The sequence below is a fragment of the Sapajus apella genome, unplaced genomic scaffold, assembly GCF_009761245.1.
Source record: "Sapajus apella isolate SASKATOON/1434 unplaced genomic scaffold, GSC_monkey_1.0 scaffold104, whole genome shotgun sequence".
Classification (NCBI taxonomy): domain Eukaryota; kingdom Metazoa; phylum Chordata; class Mammalia; order Primates; family Cebidae; genus Sapajus; species Sapajus apella.
In genome coordinates, this window is record NW_022437044.1 from 5,717,465 (window position 1) to 5,731,016 (window position 13,552).

Here is a 13,552-nt window from a genome sequence, read left to right on the forward strand (position 1 = left end):
TCGTTGTTGTTTATGATAGGGACAAGGTCTTACTATGTTGGTCTTGCTGGTCTCCAACTCCTGAGCTCAACAGTCTCCCGCTGCATCCTGCCAAAATTCTGGGATTACAGGCATGGACCACTGTGCCCAGCCCCAAACTGTAGATATATATTTTTTTTTTTTTTTAAAGACCAGGTTTCACCATGTTAGTCAGGCTGGTCTTGAACTCCCAGCCTCAGGTGATCTGCCTTCCTTGACCTCCAAAGTGCTTGGATTACAGGCGTGAGCCACCATGCCTGGCCCAAACTGGAGATTTTTATAGAGCATTTTATGTTGCTTTGATGAAAGACATGCAACACATATCAAATGATAATACTGCATTACTACCTTTTTTATATTTAAAAAGAAGGAAATGAATAGCAGTTGAATTTAGTTAATTTGTTAATTCAGTAAATATCATTGAGTGTCTGCTAGTCTTGAAGTTCTGTGTGAGGTTCTGGATACACGTATATATATAGTGAGCAAGATTTGTTCTCTTTCTTCAAGAAACTCACCGTGTCAATCTTACATTTTGTAAATGTTTAATAGCTAACTCTACGGTGCTGTGACTGACAGGTTACTTGTGATTTTACTTCCCTCCCCATTCAATCATTGAATGGAGAACTGAATAAGGAAAAAATGTAGGAGAACCAAGTTCCATCAAATAGTTCCTATCTTAGCTATGTTTGTAATTATTCAAGTAAAATTTGGCTTGTCCTTGCAGAGATTGTATATTAAACAAAGATTTATAGTTGTGGTTTCCTAAGTGGCCTGGAAGTCTATAATGATGCAGTATCTGATAAAAAAAAAAAATTGTGGCTACCTGATAAGTCCCCCACTGCCTACTGTTGCACAAAATGATTCCTTAGAAAAAAATAATAATTAGGAATCAGAAATTATAAGTTATATTTCTGGATCTACCACAACCTTTTATACTACTGTATTCATCCATTTTCATGCTGCTGATAAAGACATACCTAAGACTGGACAATTGATAAAAGAAAGAGTTTATTGGACTTAAAGTTCCATGTGGCTGGGGAGGCCTCACAATCGTGGTGGAAGGCAAGGAGGAGCAAGTCATGTGTTAGGTGGATGGCAGCAGGCAAAAAGTGAGCTTGTGCAGGGCAATTCCCATTTTTAAAACCATCAGATCTTATGAGACCCATTCACTATCACGACAACAGCACAGGAAAGACCCATCCCCATAATTCAGTCATCCCCCACCTGTTCCCTCTCACAACATGTGGGAATTATGGGAGCTACAAGATGAGATTTGGGGGGGGACACAGAGCTGAACTGTATCGATCACCAATAAAGCCAATTTAATAAAATGAATAATATATATGTACGTGAAAAATACTATATGTTAATCTGTAGACAAAAAGTATCATAGAAAATTGCTCATATTTATAGAAATATATATATGTAGACTGTGTTCTTATTGCATTATTAGCATTTAAAGTTACATTCAAAGTCTTTAATTGAGATTAATCTGGAAAATCATCCCAATTTATTACTGCATACTTCATATGAAAATTACTTTTCAGTTGTTTTACTACAAAATATACAGCCAGGTGTCTATAAGTCAGTGATGTTCTTTAACCTTAGGATTATTATAGTATTATTTTAAAATCAGGGGAAATTTTAAAATAAAGTGAAATCTATGTAGCATGACTGTCCTAATTTTTACTTTACCTTATTAAAACTGCTTTAATAGATTTTTACCCATTAGAATCCTATCACTCTGGAGATTTTCACTTTTTTAATAAATATTCTGCTAGCCTTTAATTTCAATACCTATATATTTATTCATTTTTATTAGTTTAATCTCTTAAAGAATATGTGTTAACTTTTGTCATAATGTTCTTTGCTTCATTTTTAAAACATTATTTTGAAACTGTTTATTTAATTGATTTAATGATATTGTTTTTATCTACCTAATGATGCTTTAAAGTTCCTGGAGTAACACCTGAGCTATTTGTTGTGGCTGTTGACTCTTTTCTATGGCAAATTTTGAGCTCTGAGCTAATCCTCAGAGGTAATTTATCTGTAGCAATCCTCTTCTGCCTGGATTGAACATTCCTCCTAGACGAGTTTTGAGTTTTCCACTGCTAAGGCAACCCAGGCGTATTGCCTGCTGAGGACCACTTTTCACTTTAACATTTTACTTTAGGTGTCCGTAGATCACGTGAGTAATATAAATTCAGACCATAACCTGTTGAAATGAAGATCTGCATTTATAAATTCTCAGGAGACCCTTTTCTTTTTCCCCATCCAGAGACCAGACTAACATAGGCATAGTTCCTTGGAATCTCACTGTTCTGATGGCATTTTAAAAAATCCAACATATGTATGCTTCTTCAAAGTCTTGGCTTTGTTCAGGGAATCTCATTTCCAAATTCCCACTTTAAGTGAACCTAAGACCTTAGCCTTGTGCCTTGTGTCCTTTCCTTGCAATTGAATCACAAGCGCCTTGGCTTGAGGAACTCTAAGTCCTCCCACAACCTGTACACCCACCACCACAAAGTCATCACTAGGGCAGCCCCGATGTCAGGACTTTTTTGTATTGTTTCTTTAAGGATTGCTTTCCTTTTCCTATGATCTAAGTCATACACGTAAAGGGGTGTTGCTATATTTTCCTCTGCAGTTCTATGGATCTTGTAGCAGGAGAGTTTTCTGGTTATCTGTTTTCCCATATGAACAGAAATGGAAATCTACTAGGTTTTACATGCTCAAAGTTTAACTTGTGACATTCAGGAAAAACCATACTCAAAACCTATTTTTCCCCTGGAGGCTTTGCATTCTTCACAGAATATTACCATATTCCAACTGAAATGGAGATTTTGCTGAGGTTTTTGTTTGTTTTGCTTATATCTGGACTTAACTTTTAAATACATCCTTCTTGTCTTCTTTCCTGCCTTCCAAACTCATGGAGTTACCATTTCAGAGGGAAAGGGTATGCTTTATAAAACTAGCAGAAATCCACATCTAGCTTGAAATCTACTTCATAGGAAACTTAAATTAATTCAGAATAAAACTAAGCCAAATGCTAAGTTAAATGCTAGTATGGAAAATTGTCTTTTTAAAATGCATCTTTTTTTAAAGAGCTTGAAATGTCTGGTGGAGATGCATAATTCTTTCACGGAAGGGTTTCATGAAGCACAGATGTTTTTCAGCCTCCCACGGGGATATATACCACCACAGTGAGGACAGCAGATGCCTCTTCCCTCACTTGCATATCTGGCTTCATTCCTCATGAATCTATTTCTTTTAGTGATTAGCTCAGAGAAGCTTATTTCAGCACAGTTAACCTCAGCCCCTTCTTCAAAATAGATTTTACGGAATGAGGTAAGGAAGAAGTAGAACAACTCATTTAAAAATTCTGGCAGTTTCAACTGCCAATTTTTGTGGGATACAATTTTAAATTATGCCCACTAAAATAGTAAATACTAAGAATTTAAAGTAGTTTAGAGCAATAAAGTTAATAAAGATTTAAATTAATTGAATCATAAATGTGCTAACTTTCTATTAAATTATGTATGAATCAACCATTTTAAAACTCATTCTTTATATACGTCATTGATACTATGTTAACATCAAGATGTAGCAACTGAGCCATATTTATGTGTATATAAGTTTCCTATTGCTGCTGTAACAGGGTATCACAAATTGTGGCTGAAAACAGCACAAACCTATCATTTTATATTTCTGTAAGGTTAAAGGCCCAACAGGCATCAGTGGACTAACATCATGGTGGCAAAGTGTTTGTATTTCCTCTGGAGCCTCTAGGGAAGAAGCCATTTCCTTGCCTTTTCTACCTTCCTTGGCTCATGGTCTCTTCCTCTGTCTTTAAAGCGACTGCATTTCTCTCACCCTTCTTCACCTCATGACTCCCTTTGACTACATCTAGGAAATATTTTCTTTTTTTAAGCACTCATGTGATTAGATCGGGCCCACCTGCATAATCCAGGTCCTTGAGTCTCCCCATCTCAAGGACCTTAACCTTAATCACATCCACCAAGGTCGCTTTTGCTATGTGAGACAACATAGAAACAGATTCTGGAATTGGACCTCGGACATCTTTGGGGGCCATCATTCTGTCTTACCATGTTTTATGTAATTAAAACCTTGCTCTCAGCTGTCTAAAAGTTTGCCTGAGCAGATGAATTGCCAATATATTCAATCCAATTTACTCAGTAATATCATCATGATAAAAAATTAACTGAAATATTTTAGATCGAGACAGGCCCAAAATGAAAATTGTCTCCTACAAAAGGAATGATTTAACATTTTTTTTCTCTTGATTTGAGTCTCCCTCTGTCACCCTGGCTGGAGTGCAATGGCACAATCTCAAGTCACTGCAACCTCCGCCTCTGGGTTCAAGGGATTCTCCTGCCTCCGCCTCCCAAGCAGTTGGTATTACAGGCAACTTCTACCATGTCTGGCTAATTTTTGTATTTTTTTGTAAAGATGGGGTTTCACCATGTTGTCCTGGCTGGTCTTGAACTCCTGACCTCAAGTGTTCCAGCTGCCTCAGTTTCCCAAAGTGCTAGGATTACAGGTGTAAGCCACCACACCTGGCTCAGACATATTTCTTCTTTATCAAATAACAGAAAATTGGGTGATATTATTAAACATAATGAGTGTCGACTGTTTATGTCTAGATTACAATGGACAGATGCTTATTTATTTTAAATCTAGTAATTATTTATATAAATGCTTTATAATTTCTCAGGTTGGTATATTTTTAAAGTTTATATTTAATTTTATATTGAAAATTATTCATACTAACCCACTATGAAGATTTTACATTGTATGATGGAAAAATGTTTCATACATAATTTGCCTATCCTAAATATTAGGAATTTTATAGAAACACTTATTTTCATTTTAAGAAATACAAGAGAGTCATTAGGAAAAAAAAGAGAAACAAAATGGTTGAAACAAATATTACTATAAAGTGATTTTTTTTTTAACATTTCACAAATGCACAAAATTTGTGGAAAAGGTCAATTTTATGACTTAATCTGGTAAATTATTCTGTATTCAGGATCAATCGGAAATTACATTCCGAAGTAAAATACCATAATATTCAGCCAAAAAAACAATCTGTTTGTCCTTTGTGTGAAGTTCCATCAACTAAATAAACCATTTAAGAATTAATTCACTTGTATTCCAATAACGTTTAAGAACTGAAACAGTGCCACAATGAACATACGTATACATGTGTCTTTATAATAGAACAATTTATAAGACCTGGAACCAACCCAAATGTCCATCATCCATAGACTGGATAAAGAAAATGTGGCACATATACACCATGGAATACTACACAGCCATAAAAAACAATGAGTTCGTGTCCTTCATAGGGACATGGATGAAATCTGGAAACCATCATTCTCAGCAAACTGACACAAGAACAGAAAACCAAACACCATATGTTATCATTCATAGGTGGGTGTTGAACAGTTAGAACACGTGGACACAGGGAAGGGAGCAACTCATACTGTGGTCAGTAGGGTGGGGCTAGGGAACGGACAGCAGGGTGGGGGGTGGGGACAGTGGGGGGGATAATGAAGGGAGAAATACCAGATATAGGTGATGGGGGGATGAAGGCAGCAAACCACCTTGCCATGTATGTACCTATGCAACAATCCTGCATGATCTGCACATGTACCCCAAAACCTAAAGTACAATTAAAAAAGAGAAAGAATTGAAACGTTATGAAAGACCCAATGTTTTTTTTTAATGATTTATTAAAAAACTATTTAAAAATTATAAAAAACTATAAAAATCTCTCACAAAAATCATTTTATTTTGAGAGAAACCATGTCTTATTTATCTTTGTACCTCCCATGATGTAATGACACTTTTGTTTTTGTTGTTTTTTAATTTATGAGCTGTGAGGATATCAAAGCCAATTCTTTTTAGAAATTAAAATTTTAAAACCAGAGAAAAATCTTGAAATAAAATACCACTATTAGCATAGTTCTTTTGATGAGCAATACTGTAATACATAGCACTATTATGATAATATTATATTAATTTTATGTGTGAAGTCAGCTACTTTCTCTTCTCTTTCCTCTCCTTCTATTCTCCTCTTTTCCACCTTTTTCTTTCCCGTCTTTCCATCCCTCTCTTTGAATCTTCTATTTTCTCTTCCTCTGTTTCCCACATCTAGTCCTCTCTTCTCCTCCTCATGCTGAAGTAATTCAAAATCTGCTACTGGAAGTGGTTCAGTTAATATATCTTAAAGCATGTGTCATGGTGACATATATTGTTAACTTAATGGGTCTTCCCCTTTATTTGTTTGCTGAGGGATATGTTGTCTTAATCTTTTTTTCCCCAAAACATTACAATTTACTTCTCTCTGTCATACAAATAACCATAAACTAATTATAGTAATTGATTTGCATGCAGTGATTACGTTACCTATGACAATTATAATATGTATCACCTGAACTTGTGTTTTAATAGGAAGAATCAATAATTCTCAAGTGGGCAGAAGTGTGTAGCTGATTATGTGTTCAAGTGATCAGAGATTAGGCAGCATTTGATAAAATGAAGTGCATGGAGATTTCACAATTGCTTTTGATCTGTAAATAGAAGTTATTGATAACAACTATAGATTAAAACATTCTATTTTATCTTTACAGCTCTGTTGTCATGTTTTGAGGGAATTCACATCATATAGAGAATGATTACACTACTCACTGTGAATAAGCTCAGCTGTCCAAGCCTACCCATTCTTTGGCTTCCAAGAATTCCATGTACCTTCTAGTATCTCTCAAATATAAGAGAATAAAGATGTAAGTTGTATTTACAGAGTTAGATAACACATTCACTTCAGGAAAATAGTTGATGTAACTTATTTTTTATTAATTTTTTTCAAATTAAGTCATTTCCCATTGTCTTTTAGACCACCCTAAGTGTCGAAGGCATAAGAGGTTTACATTAGGACATTTAATTTTTAGTATCTTGGGTTATAGGGAATCATCTATATGTTCTCTTTTGAAGCAGTAGAATAAAACATTAAAATACCAAACAATTAAAAGGAATCGATAATATTTTGAGATGATTTTCATTTTAACTAACATACAGAAACATATCGAAGAATGAGTGGGAGCAGGTAAACTTGATGGATTAATCAGAGCCAACACTAATAAATTACAGACGCTTCTCAAAACATAATTGCTGCCGGTTCTGATGGTAGTGCGTTATCAGAACGTATTAACATTTATTGTTACTAAAGTTGGCATACAGTCCCCCACTGCTAAATTTGACTGCTAAAAAAAATTAATTGTAATAATATGATTAGGGTCCTTGCCAGAAAGAATACTGGTTCAGATAAGGGAAAACAATACCTAAAGATAGTTTTGGACTCATAGAGCTTTATTTTAAAATCAGAATCCTTAGTTACCTTGGGAATTTATCTTTACTGAAGTCTCTAAATAGTATCTTTGACATTAAGAAAGTATATTTTATGTTGAATTATGAGGTAATTTATATAAAATATACCTGTTGAGAAAGGGCGTTATCTGATTTCTTAATGTTACACATTTCTTTTAGAATGCAAAAATATGATGGTAAATGTTTACGTGGATCTGCTGGAGGCTCATTCCACAGTCCCACAGGTTAACATTTTCAGTAGTTCCAGAGGCAGAGAAAATAATTGCGATTTTTATGTTCCCAGAACAATTTGTCCATATCTCTTGTATAGCACTTATACTGTACTGTTATTTCTATGTTATATTTATATCTGTCCACCAATATTTTGAATATCTTGGGGGCAGTGACCATGACATTCATTTCTGTAGTCTCCACTGGTCAGTTGATAAGTGTCTGTGAAATATATGAATACATCAGCATTTCTCCCATATTGCATTATACCTGAATGATAATAGGCTCGCAATATTTACCAAATGACTGAAATTGCATTTGAACATTGGAATGACTTGAAATAGCAATAAGTATCCCTAAATAGAAGCAGTGTTCACTGTCGCTTATCTTCACATTTTTCTAATTGAGGCTCTTCCTGTCCCCACCTCAAATTGACCAATAATGCTGTGGTGCTCTATGTAGTCCAAATGGGGATCTGTTTGAATTCAAAATCTAAGAAGTGAATTTTGAAAGGCCTGCTATGACCACTGCTCCTGTCTGCCATATAATGCAGTTGTTAAACACTAGTCTTATATACTCTGGTAGAGGACCCAGACCAGCGCTACTGTGGTATAGTGTAGATTCAGAACTCAACACAATCTCTTAGGGTTCTTCCAAAGAGAATGATTATACTACTTATACTACTCAGTGTGAAAAAGCTCATTCTTGGGTTTCCAGGAATTCACTTCTTGATTCAAAGATATATCCATGTCACAGGGGACCAATTGGCTCAAGGAACCCTAAATCAGGTTTGGTTTTCTGCAATTATTACCTCATCTACCCAGACTCACTATCACTTTCACTATCCAGAAATCTGCTCCTAGGGGTTAGGCAGGTTTTCAAACCCAGAGGGCCTAATGAAACCCTGTTTCATTGGGCAATGCTTCTCACACATCCTTCGAAGGGAGGTTACCTGCTGTGATGCTAGAAGGCCTCAAGAAAGTCCATCCTTCCTGATTCATCCTTCCTGATTCCATTAAAGAAGTTGCTTATACTTCTTTAATAATAAAAAAAAAAAAAAAAAAGCAACTGTCATTGGATTCCCAATATTTCTTGTCAAAAGAAGAAAGAAAGAAAAGGAAAAGAAGCCGAAGGAAACAATGCAGAATGTAAATTTAAGCTCTTCTGGAGGTGGTGGCATGACCCCAAACTACAGTTATAAAAAAAAGTTATATATCTAATCAATTTATAAAATTTTGATTTCAAATGCATATTAGCTTCCTGGTATGATGAGTGATTTTTAACTGAAATCTAGACATTTTGAGAATTATGTTATGAAACTCCAAATTTTATTTAAATTTCCTGCTTTAGCAGGCCTCATCTGACACCACTCCAGTGGGAAAGAAGACACTGCCTCATTATTTCCAGGGATAGTGGGAATCCCAATCTCCCACTCAACTTCTGTTAACACATAGGAGGTGCAGGGGCTCCTACTTACTGATAGGTGGCGCTAGGGTGTACCATTTCCCTACTAGGCCTCTGCGGTTATCTCTAGTAGGGAATGGCAGAGTGGCCTCATTACTACTCACTATGTGGCCTCCCTGAACTCTGCGGGGCTAGCTTCACTGTGGTTGTGCAGAAATGAGGAATCTGACTTTTCACTAGGTCTTTTCTGATACCATCTACTCTGGTGGGGAGGAAGAAGGGCACCTCCTTACTACCTGGTTGGGTGTGGCAATAAATTCTAGGTTCTCCCTTTAGCTTTACACCTGAAAGAGGGAGTTGCTTGTTACTGCTAGCTTACGATGGAAGCTCTGGCTTTCCACTAAATCTCCACTGATACTTCCTTGGCTAGGAAGAGTAAAAGTGACTAATTACTACTTTCTGCACAATCTTCTCTGGTATCAACCTGAAGCGGGGGCTGGGGATAAGGATCCCTGTTACAGTTTGTCAGTCGGAGAAGTCTACACCCTCCTCTTGGCTGGTGTGTGTTGGGTGGGGCTACATTTTTTTCCTGTGGCGTTTGGCTGGCGTCAGAAAGCTTTCATCTAACATTCTCTTCCTTGTTAAGCTGTCCCTTTCCAGGACCTTTGGCTACTGAGAACAGGCTTTTGTTAAGACTTTTTTTTTCTTGCCTGTGTCTCTTGGTGCTTCCAGGTTACTGGCTTTTCCAGTACCCAGTCTGGGATACGTAAGGAAAAAGAAAATGCAGAGAACTCATCATTATGTCTTTCCTTGAGTTCTGAGGTCTCTGGCCAATGTCTGGCTTCTCTACACACTGCATTAATAGAAATCACTTTCTCTTAGATGTTCCAAGAGTTTTTTCTCTCTTTTCTTTTAATTCTGTTTTTTTTTTGTTTGTTTGTTTGTTTTTCAGCTTGTACCTTGATGTTGGTAATTCTGCGTTGATGTTCTCAGGAACTTGGATTGTACTTTCAATATGTAATTTCAGTTTTGTTTTTTTTTTCAGTTTGTATTTGTTCAGTTACCTTGTTATTGTTTTCTTCCTCAGTGACCCCTACGATTTGTATGTTGAATAGTGTTTACCTGATTTCAACATTTGACACTTTTTATTAAATCATTATTGTGTTTTTAAATTTCTTTTATTTTTGCTTTTTGAGTAATTTCCTCTGTTTGACCTGTAAGTATCTATTTTGTTTCTTTATTTTTCTGTTACTTTAAATTTAGAAGGAACATTTTTGAAATTAATTTTTTCTTTCATTTCTAATTGTTTTCAGAGTTGTCACCTCAGTTTGTTTTTTTTTTTACAATATCTAACTGTTATATTTTGCTCTTTCGTGTCTTGAATAATTTTTTTAATGTCTGTTAGCTTATTTTTAAATATTGTTTTCATTTTAATCAGTTTTTGTGAGCTGTAGGGATGCTGTTCTGCTACTTTTTAAAAAAATCTTATAGTAATTTATATGAGATTATCCTCAATAATATTCCATTGCTCATGCTTATGTATGATTACGTTTCTTAAACTTCTAGATGAAGGCAAGATACAGGGAAGCTCATTGGAGCTGCTTTCATAACTAGCTCTACTTTCACAGAGCTCCCTTTCCTGCTGTGTTAAAAAAAAATGTTGACTTGCCTTCTGTGATGTCATGGTACCCTACCTCTTTCCTGCTTTACCTGGGCCTTATCTTTCCCGTGTCACTATTGTTCCTATCCTGCTTAATTCTTATTCCAAACCCACTAGTTTTGTTTTGGTGTAGCACCTTGCTCTAGAAGGAAGTCCTGGCTAGTCATTTTCAAATGTTCATCAATCTACACTACTGTAGTTCATCAATCTACACCACTGTAGTCGCTTCAGTCATAAATACTGACTTTTGGAACGAGCCAAATCCCTCTCAATTTTAGTTGCTTTCTCAGCTTTGCCTACTATATTTTCCTGAGAGCACTTCTGTGCAATTTTGGCATTCTCATGTTTTAGGTTCTGCCATCCTATTGTATCTCTCTGCTCATTTCCACACAGACCTAGGTAATATGCTGGTCTTGTGGTTATAGGTGGTTTTTCTCTCAACCACCTGTATTTTGAGAATCAGAACACTCTTTGTCATCGAGTGCAGTTGTAAATATTGTCTCTGGTTTTTTGGTTTTGCTGTTAGGTAGCTCTGTTTCTCTAAGGAGATTCTGGAAGTTTCAAACACTGCCATCTTCATCATCTTCCCAGAATCGTCTTTTATTATTCTTATTCTGCTCACAGCTTGAGAAAGATTATCTTGCTTTGGACTCTCAACAGTCCTATGGGGCAATTATTCTTATTATCTCTGTATTTTAGATGAGATAACTGAACCTGAGTAAGTTTAGCACAGCTAATATGTGGAAGAGGAAGGACTTAGGTATGGTAGACACTAAATCTTATGCTTTTAACTATCAGATATTGCTTCACTACTGGTGTAAATGGGGTGTAGTTTGGGGCACAGCTTAGGAGCAGTAGCCTATGTTTTCTAATTAAGTAATTTTTCCTTAAGTCAAACATTTTATGAGCACTTACAATATGCTAGTTATTGGGTGTAGCCTTGGAAATGCAAGAGTGAAAATAAGTGGTGAGATTCTTGTTATCAGGAAGCAATAGAACTCATTAAATCAGCAGTTGGCATTGGCCACACACACTGTAGCAATATTCATTTGCAGGCATAACTAAACATTTTGAAAACAAGTTTAGATCTGTGTACAAAGAAAAACATAACACACCAAGGTGAAATTTGTTAAAGTTTAGAGTCCTTTCAGATTAACAAGTTTGCAAAATCTGTGTTCTCATTAATTAGTTTCACAATGTGATGTGTTAACAGTAGACTGGTTTATATTTTATGAAAAGTAATTTTGAATATATATTACCCAGTGCTTTCAGCAGACAAACAGAAATTGGAATCGTATATCTTTTATTAACTTTCTCCTCACGTGTAATACTGTGTTTTATTTCCAAAAATATTAAAAAGCTGCTATGACTACCACTGTTTTAAATCATCCTTTCATAGATGAGAAATTGCAAATTCAATGAATACTGTACATATTTTTACAAAATATTAGGCTATGAATTTTGCTAAAATGCATATTAGACTCTTGGCTTTTTTCTCCCCTTCTTTTAGAAAAAGAGTTGGAGGTTAGGGATACCACTACATTAAAGTTGAGTTTCTGGGAAGTAATAAATTTAGAACTGATGAAATTAGAAAAACCTAATTTTCTCAGGACCTGAAAATCTGCAGGAAGACTGACAAAAATGCTTTACAAGGCTGCTTTCAGGAAATATAAAGAAAGGGACCTGTTAGGGTCTTCTTCCCTTCTCTTTGGCTGCAGGAGTAATGCTTCTTTCTGGTAATTGGCCTGACTTCGTTTACACTTCCATTTATTATCAATGTCAAGAATAACATTTTCTGCTGCTGTGCTTGTTCCATGTAAACCGACCCTCTACAGCATTTTGCTAGTCATTATTCAGTGCTTACTTTTTAAAAAGTTTTTCTTGGTGAAGGTGGCAGAGGAATAATACCATATTTTATGTCAATAGCAATCTCGTTTTTCGTTCACTTCTGTGAGGTATTATTTAACAAAGAAAAGTTGTATAAATTTAAGGTATACAGTGTTATGTTTTGATACACATATACATTGTGAAATGATTACCACAAAAAACTAATTAACATATAAATTACATCACATAGTTACTTCTTTGTGTTTGTGGTGAGAACACTTGAGATTTGATCTCTTAGCAAATATACTGGGTCTCTAGAATTTATTCCTCTTCTAACTGAAAGTTTGTACCCTTTCATCAACTTCTTCCCCTTTCCCTCACCCTCCCAGCCCTTGGTAATAACCATTCTGCAATCTGTTTCTGAGTTTTATTTTCTAGATTTCACATTAAGAGAAACAATGAACTATTTCTCTTTATGTATAATGTCCTCCATGTTTATCAGTATTGTCACAAATAGTTTCTCCTTGTTATTAAGGCCTGCATAATATTTGATTGTATATACATATTACACTTTCTTTATTCATTTATCAGCAACCCAATTCTGCATAAACTAACCCACTCCTATGATAACAGCATTAATCCATTCCTGAGGACAGAGCCCTCATAACATAATCACCTCTTAAAAGTCTTGCTTCTCAACACCGTTGCATTAGGGATTAATTTTCCAACACACAAATTTTGAAGGACACATTCAAATATCTGTGAATTTTTCAGTTTTCCTCATGTTATTGATTTCTAGTTGTATACCATTTTATTCAGAGTAGATGCTTGATATAGCAATCTTAAATTTGTTAGAAATTATTTTGTGTTATAACATATGATCTATGTTGGAGAATGTTCTGTGTAAACTTGGTAATTCTGCTGGTGTTGGATGGAATATTCTTTGTATGTCTAAGTATGCATTTGTTTCGATTCCAATGTTCCCACATTAATATTTTGTCTTTCTGATCTAAATATTGTTGA

General features: G+C 35.4%; 1 protein-coding gene across 1 annotated transcript in view; it reads left to right on the forward strand.

The window, feature by feature from the left end:
• The window catches only part of PCDH11X (protocadherin 11 X-linked), an 807,063-nt gene that overhangs the window by 200,377 nt on the left and 593,134 nt on the right, over positions 1–13,552 (forward strand). The gene's annotated exons all lie outside the window — the stretch shown is intronic.